Source organism: Benincasa hispida, chromosome 3 (genome assembly GCF_027475165.1).
Source record: "Benincasa hispida cultivar pf3 chromosome 3, pf3_genome.v1.1, whole genome shotgun sequence".
Classification (NCBI taxonomy): domain Eukaryota; kingdom Viridiplantae; phylum Streptophyta; class Magnoliopsida; order Cucurbitales; family Cucurbitaceae; genus Benincasa; species Benincasa hispida.
Window position 1 is genome coordinate 40692853 of NC_143480.1, and position 9046 is coordinate 40701898.

At 31.9% G+C, this 9046-nt stretch overlaps 1 pseudogene; it reads right to left on the reverse strand.

Moving 5' to 3' along the window:
* Positions 1-7212: 7212 nt before the first annotated feature.
* LOC150037270 (uncharacterized) lies at positions 7213-8389 on the reverse strand (annotated as a pseudogene).
* Positions 8390-9046: the final 657 nt, after the last annotated feature.

Sequence of the window (9046 nt, forward strand, 5' to 3'; positions counted from 1 at the left end):
GAAATCATGGGCGATCATTTAGAAAAGTGCGGGTGCGCGATCGTTTAGTTAAGCGGGCACTATCGTGTAGGCTCTCAACACTAAGCGATAGAAGGCTAACACACCGTGAGCGATTATGCGTCTCTTAAGCAAAAATGAAAACAATTCTCATTTTATTCTTCAGTTACTAGAACTGAATTCAACTTCCCATTAACGCACGAATTCGGAGAAAACGTCGATCAATTATCTTATAACCAACCAATTAATAAATTAAAAAATATAATCATATTATATTCATAACCTATAGTTTGATATCATAATCAACTATAGTGTTTTCTTCTTTACTTGATATAAATCATATTTATATCCAATTTTCTCCAAAATAATGTATCTCATACATTTAGTCAATCATATCATATATAATTAACCAGTTCAATTATATCATATATAATCGAACTCCCTTTTGTCAATTTGAACATTTCAAACTAACCCAAAAACTGATTCTCAACTTTTATCCAAGCTACCAAGGGAACCTTATGAACCTATGGCTCAAAGCTCCAACGGTATGTGAATAGCTGACTAAACTCTTTAGCCACAAGATCCACCATCCGTTAACTGCTAGACATTCCACTAAAGACCGATAGCCGAACACTTCTTACTACATATATATTTCTGTGTATATCGGATATAACCAATCATAACCCTTCACAGATGCTCGTAAGTACAGCTGGGCCAATTTACCGTTTTGCCCCTGTAGTTACATCTCACTCCTTAAGTACCACTCATCCCTCTAATGAACAATATAACATAGTCCAATTATGTGTGAACACCTCTTGGGCCAAGAGAAGGTGTGTGGCGCCATATCGTTCAAGTCCTGGAATCAGCCCTGAAGGGAGCAATCTATCTACTTACCCCTGCTTCGAAGAAGGAGTGAATTACATCTTGTGTAGCTGAGTTCCCAGCTCCCAAATCAGACGAATTCCCAAAGTGATAGGTTTGAGTCGGAAAACTTACCACTCGCACCATGCAAATCAAAGGACCGCCCTCAATGGCAAGAGTTCTCAACTTACTCAGGATTGAGATTATGTTACCTATGGTCATCCTAGTGAAGTGAAGTCTCTGTCATGAACGGTGTTATATAACAAGACGTTAACACTTCATGGTCAGGTCTTATACAAACTCTTTGTATAGGACGCCCCCGCTCGCATGTCCCTTACACGAATGATCAGGATCAGACCATCTGTGACAAGTCACAACACTTGTAACTATACCACAAAGCGGACCGCATCCATAGCGTTACCAAGATAAGGTTTTCTTCCTATATCCATATACTACAAACCATTTTGGTTATCACTTAAGACATGATCCACTTGTATGTCACCACATACATGCTTAAGTTACATAAAGACAACAAGGAATTTTAGTTTATTGGTTTGTGGTAAAGCAAATAAAACATCCAGATGAGCAAAATCAATAAGTGAAGTAAATATCATATATAGGACACGAGACTTTAGGGCATTAACCCTAACAACATCTTACTCCTTAAGTACCACTGATCCCTCTAATGAACAATACAACATAGTCTTACTATGTGTGAACACCTATCGGACTATGAGAAGGTGTATGGCGCCATATTGTTCAAGTCCCGAGAAGAACCCTTAAGGGAGCAATCTGTCTACTTACCCTACTTCGAGGAAGGAGTGAACTCCATTTTATGTAGTTGAGTTCCCAGCTTCCAAATCAGACGAATCTCCAAAGTGGTAGGTTTGAGTCGGCGCTCTAGCCACTTGCACCCATACAAATCAAAGAACCGCCCTCAATGGCAGAAGTTCTCAACTCACTCAGGATTGAGGTCATGTTACCTATGGTTATCCTAGTGAAGTGAAGTCTCTGTCATGAACGGGGTTATATGATGAGATGTTAACACTTAGTGGTTAAGTCTTATACAAACTCTTTGTATAAGATGCCCTCGCTCGCATGTCCCCTACACGAATGATCAGAATCAGACCATCTGTGACAAGTCACAACACTTGTAACTATTCCACAAAGCGGATCCCGTCCGTAGCGTTACCAGGAAAGGTTTCCCTCCTATATCCATATACTACAGACCATTTTGTTTATCACTTAAGACATGATCCACTTGTATGTCATCACATACATATTTAAGTTACATAAAGACAACAAGGGATTTTTAGTTTATTGGTTTGTGGAAAAGTAAATAAAACATCAAATGTGCAAAGTTAAAAAGTGAAGTAAATATCATATATTATACATCACAAGCGTTCGTACAAAATATGTTTACAAACTATAGGACAAGAGACTTTAGGGCATCAACCCCAACAAATAGACGTCACTCCATGATATCTAATTTTTCCCAAATTAAATTTATATAATTCTTGCATGGACATCTTATTCGTCCGGAATCATTAACATGAAACTTTACCACATCTAAAAATGGGATACTCCTTCTCTATACTTCATTGATAACTTATTCCTTAGTTTGATTCATTCTTTATTCATCCTTAAAAATAAATCTTTTCTGACCAACTTGTAATCCAAAACAATAACCTGTATTAGAGGACAAATGACAAAGCCTTTATTAAGCATGATTTTGATTAATTTAATAAACAATTCCAAGTTGGTTCGGAGAATTTAAAATTTTAAATAACCTCTAAAAAAGCCTTAATCATTAATATGTTAAAACTACCATCAATTATGCAATATATTAAGTTCTAATCTAAAATCCTTCATTTATTAAGTATGAATATTGATTAATTTAATAAATAATCTGTCTAAGAGATAATAAGCTTTACGCATGTACAACCATGAATGGTCATACAAATAATCAACCACGACATTCAATTAATCAAAACATTATTAAGTCTAATAGTTACAGTAATCCCTAAAATAAAGAATTTAGCCTTTCTATAAAAATAATAAAGATTTTAGCCACTCATGTTCACCATACTAAACTTAAACTTTGTAATTTTAATCTAAAATCCTTCCTTTATGAAAATTTTCAATTCTCCAAACCAACTTGGAATTATTTGTGTCCCAAATTTGATCATGTTTTCTAGATCAAGCTTTTCTAGACCATAGTCTTTGTAATTTGTAGATAGATTTTCATAGTTTCCAAAAACATCTCTATCGGCAGGGATTAAGGACAACAGTTGCATAAATTTTTCAGAAATATCGGCAGGGATTGAGGACAAACCATTGCACAAACAATAGCTTCCAACTTCAAACAATATGTCTAATTTTATACTGAAAGAACCAATATTCTAGGACATCCACTATTAAAGGATATTCTGAGATATCAAATATAGCTCATTAAATAAAGCAATAAATTGTCATTCCAAATCTCTATGGTTGAATCCCAACCCAATGATAACTGAATTCAAAAGAAACATAAAATAAACGTAGAAAAATTTTATATTAATATCAATGTATGCAAGTAAAAAGTAGTACCTGAAATTTTGGTTAACCTTCAAATTCTTATAAACAATTCAATATTTTTTAAGTTAGACAACATGTGATGATGAAAATTTAATTAACAAGTTGAGTTATGCCTATGTTGAGGCAAATAATTCAATTAAATTAACTAAACTTTTCCTTAATTATTCCTCCTCTTTTTTTTTTTTTTTTTGGGTTTGTACATAAATAAGTAAAAAACCAAAAATTCCTTTAAAATAAGAGGAGGAAGAGAGATGAAAAATCCAAAAATTCCTTTAAAATAAGAGGAGGAAGAGAGATGAAAAGATTTGAGTAGAAATGGCAAAAATTCAAAAGCCCCTTTTTATGTATAGTGTTAATTAGCTATATGAGAGAAAATTTTGAGAGAGATAATTTTGAAATTACCTTTTAAGGATATTCTTTTTTATCTTCAATCGGTGGCGAACGATGTCGACGGCACTATCTCTATGGACGGCGAATGACGGAATCCATGTGGATGCTACTATCGACTGCGAATGATGGGATCCCTCTCCGGAGCGGCTACAATCGGAATCTCTCTCGCTAGCTAGGGTTCCAATTTGGGGAAGAAGAAAGCCAGTCAATCTGCCTTATGCTCGATCTGGGTTTTATACCAGATCTCTATTTGATCGATATGGCAACCCTAGAAGGGTGAATAGGGTTTAATTAAACATTTTTTTTTAAATTAACCCAATTAAACTAATTAATACACTTTTTATAAATAATAAGAAAAATTCAAATTATGCAACAAATAAGATGACAAAAATATGATAATTTAATTCTATCAAATTTTAGCAAATAAATAAGAACAAACTAAAACATATAATAAATTGCTTAAATTAATTGCAAAAATAAAAAGGAAAGAGTTAGAGAATAAGACACCGTAATTTTTATAGTGGTTCGGTCAAACTCGACCTACTCCACTCCCCAAGCGCCTCTTGGGAATTTGAATAAAATCTTTCCGACTCTTTCCACGGATTAGAGCCCAACCGTTACACCACTGCTTCTTTTACGAGTTCAAGAGCAAACCCGATCCTTTCCACGGTTTAGGATCAAACCGTTACAATTGGAATTTTTGAAGAACACAATACAACTCTCACTAGAGTGGATTTACAAGTTTAAGCACTCAACAAGTTTATCCTCACAATACAATAACACTCTCTTAAAAATAAGATGAAAAGAAAAAAAATCGGGAACTTAGAGAGAGCAACAATGGAACTTTTGAGTTTTGGAGGATTATGAAATGTAAAATTTGTTAGTTTAAAATTTGGAGAGGAAAATGGTTTATATAGAGATGGAAAAATTTTTAGAAACCACAATTAATTTAGACCATTTGATTTTGGAAAAGAAAAATCAATGGTGGAGATTTTAAACTAAACTAGTCGTTAGATACAAACAAAATATAATATTAAATTCCTTTTCTTTTTAAAATTAATCTAAAAAAAATATCATGTGTCAAAAACTAGCCGTTAGACACAAACATAAAATAATATTAAATTCATTTTCCTTTTAATTCATTTTCTTTTTAAATTCATTATTTTTAAAGTCAATCCAAAAATGTAAAAACATACAAGGTGTAAAAAACTAGCCGTTAAACACAAACATAAAATAATATTAAATTTATTTTCCTTTTAAATTTCTTTTTAATTTCAATTTTTTATTTTAAATCAATCCAAAAACCAAAAGTCCTTCATATGTTAATCTCTTAATGATCCACCATTCAACCAATATGCTGCCACATGTCTACATGCAAATGGTCTGGTTATGTCACGTCATCCACCACGGTATTTTCTCTATAGACTTGTTTCGATCATATCGTCTTCGTTTTAGCTTTGATTTGAGTGATTCAAGAGGTGTTGGAATTGTTGTTCTGAGCTCTACGCTATGGACATATTAAAACACTAAGATTTTCAGTAAAAAAATTGAATTTATTATCATCAAAATATTGATTAATTAATTAATTAAAATTAATTAATTTGAAATTAAGGGCCAAAAAGCCAACAATCTCCCGACGGCTGATCTCTCGACAGTGGATTTTAACGTCGGGAGAGTCTCTTTTTCTTGTAGTGTTAATTGAGAAAATTAATTATATGTGATATAATTAATATAATGTATTTGATATATTATCATATAAAGTTTATTTTGAGAGGAATTATACATCATAATATGATTCAAATATTAATTATGTGGATTAGATTCATATAATTAAATTTAGTATAAATATGATTTATATTAAATACTACAAATGATTGAGAGGATTAAAAATTATAGGTTATATTATATTTGATACAATATAAAAACTATAGGTGATGTGTTATATTTGATATAACATATAGTTTTATATATACATATAATAAGTTAGTTGTTATTATTATTATTTAAATTAAATTTATTTTATCTTATTTTATTTTTCGAATTTAAAGGGAGGGAAATAACCTTCCTCCCCTTAGTTCTCTCTCAGTTTTTACGTGGTGAGTGGGAAAGCTAATTCAATCGATTTGGTTTTTCATCTTCTTCACACAGAGAGGGTCTCTGTGAGTTTGTGTAGTTTTTTATCTTCCTAAAAATTCTTCTCTCAATATTCATTCTCCATCTCCCAAAACTCAGAGCCCACACCTCCTAAGAATTATCATCCCTGAATACAGAGGTCTCACTTGTAGTGATGTCCTGTGATTTTCGATGAAGGTTCTTGAAGAAGAAGGATTACATAAAGAATGTTTCTTCAAGAGTAAGCACTTTCTAACCCTAATTCTTTTCTTCTTGCATGTTGTAAAATATTTTTTGTTGAATTGCATAATTTTTGTTATGTAATTTTTGTATTATGTGATAAAATTGAAATTGGGATGATCCCCGCTTCCACTGTAGCCCTTCGGGTTCTTTCAAAGTGAACATTCTTAATTGGGAGAAACAAACCATTACTACAAAAAGCAGTGTTTTTTGACGTTTTTAAATGTCAATAATGACTTTTCTTGACTTTTTAAAAATGTCAAGGAAGCCAGTGTCAAGAATGTCAATTTTCTTGACGTTTTAAAAATGTCAAGAAAAGTAATACTTGACATTTAAAAAACATCAAGAAACACAGACACTTGACATGTTTGAAATGTCAAGAATATGTGCATTCTTGACAGGGAAAAAATCAAGAAATTTTGTGAACTTGACATTTAAAAAAGTCAAGAAACACAGACACTTGACATTTTTTAAATGTCAAAAATATGGGCATTCTTGACAAGGAAAAAATGTCAAGAAATTTTGTGAAGTTGACATTTAAAAAAAGTCAAGAAATTTGCTTGTGATTTTTTTAGAAAAATCTACAATGTTGACATTTTTACCTATAATTGCTATTGTATTTTGATCCAACAACCACGTTTGGTATATATATGTCATACATTCATCAATCAAATAAACAATATACACGCATTGACAAACTTATATATCAACAAAAAACCACCAAAATCTCTTTATAAAAACTTAACTTCTTTAATATTGTCAATATATACAACCTAAACAATATTATTCTAACAGTCAACTCATATGGATACTTCCAAAACAATATAAGGAACATAATTCTAACAGTCAACCCAATATGAACAGTTTCAAAAAATACATTTCCAAAACTTCTATCAACAAAACTATCCATCTACCCACACATGTACCAATCCAAAACTATCCCTCTCCCTCTCCCCCTTCCCCCTCCCCCAGGATATGAAATAAATCCAGAAATTGATCAGCCGGAACAAACACATCTAAAATGACCAACAACGATCACATGTATCAACCTAAAAATTCAGCCAACTCTATCTGCACCTCATCTAATTCGATTTGTGAGTATGATTTCCTTGTATCAATCTATAAACATAAAAGTCAAATATTGTAATGGATTCTATTTTTCTTTATGCTATTTGAAATTTCGAAATAACGATAACATACCAAATCTGAGATGATAATGCTTCTTTTGTTCACAATATCCCTAATATACCTCATACGTAGTATCCACCTTCGGTGCTCCCAACTTGTAGAGAACACAGAGAAAAATCCAATAAATAAGAATGAAGTAATCCTTACGCGCTAGATTTTTACTTAATATGATGAATAAGTAGTCATTGTTAATTTATACTTGCCTTTACTATTCTCCAAAAGGTTTGCTTTCAGCTTTTTTTAATATTCTTTTGAGATTGAAATCGCAATTGCCCTATTAGTCAAGAAATAACCACATATTATTCTAAAATAAAGTACACTTTAAAATAAACACTACAAATGAAAAGTTAACTTATGTGTTAGTTATCTTTCATATATCTACCCGTGATGTTGTCCTTATTGAGTCTAGGTAGTATACAGTATCATCTTATGCATTTATAGCAAGTAGTGCCTAATGACCACTAGTTAATAAAATATAATTAGTATTTTTATTGCTAATGAAAATTGATAAAAACAAAGCATGTTTTAACTCACCCAAGATTAAAAAGAGCAAGAACTAATTGGTTTACTTCTGAGACCATCAGTCAATTACACAGGTTTTGAGTTTTAACTTCCTGAGAGTTATGTCCAAAGGAAATTAGAGATGGATCTACAAAAATGTATTGTGAACTTTCCTTTGAATCAATAAAGGATGAGTGCAAGTACCTACAAAAGATTTATAACATAAATATAGACGACCAAAATTAGAAAGAAATGTCAGAACTGAAGTCTACAAAAGTAATAACACTACTTACGCCATGTAAGCCACCAAATTCATTGTCTTGACTTCATCCATGTTACAAAAGTTAATTATGTTCTCTCACAGGACACAACTTTTTCGACTGATGCCAAAAAGTCTAACTGGAAGTGCTAAAGAAATACTAGACTCTCTGGCCATCACCTTCTCAGTATATCTAAGAATGGATTTCAAAGATATCGGAAAAACCGGTGTAATTGAGTTACTAACTTCTTTTTTCTTAGTCATTTCCATTAAAGATTTCTCCTAATGCATCAAAATCATAGCAACAAAAGTATATGAAGTAGAAAAATTAGACATGTGATGAACTTAATTGATTTTATTTTCACCTTTATCTTGTCTCTTCATTTTTCTGGGGACTTAATCTTCTCTTTCTGTTTCTTTTCATATCCAGTTTTCATCTTGTCTTTTTGTTTATCTTGAGATTCGATCTCATCTGCTAAAAATTGTTTGGAGAAACTTCCATGTCTAGAAAATGTTGTAGAAGATGACATTTGAAGACGAGATTCTAATTCTCTAACACGTTGATGAAGTGCTTCATTCTCACTTATAATTTCCTTGTTTTCATCCTTCCCATGTTTTGACTTTCGTTTAACTGTATGAAAGTAAGCCATTGGAGTAACAAAACCACAAACCCTACACGCACGCTCGTGTCTTTCTTAAGTACCCAAAGCTTATGTTAAGATATCATTGGGAGAGTGATGTTTGTGGTATAATGGATCTGTATTATTCTTTGAGATCTCATCCTAAAAAGAAATGAAATTTAATATAATTAAGTTATATGTCATATACTTCATGTAAATTTAATATTTGTCTTACTGTTCGATTGAAAACTTCTTGAACATCTTTATTGTTGTATTCTCATTTCTTATTAACTCGAGCCTT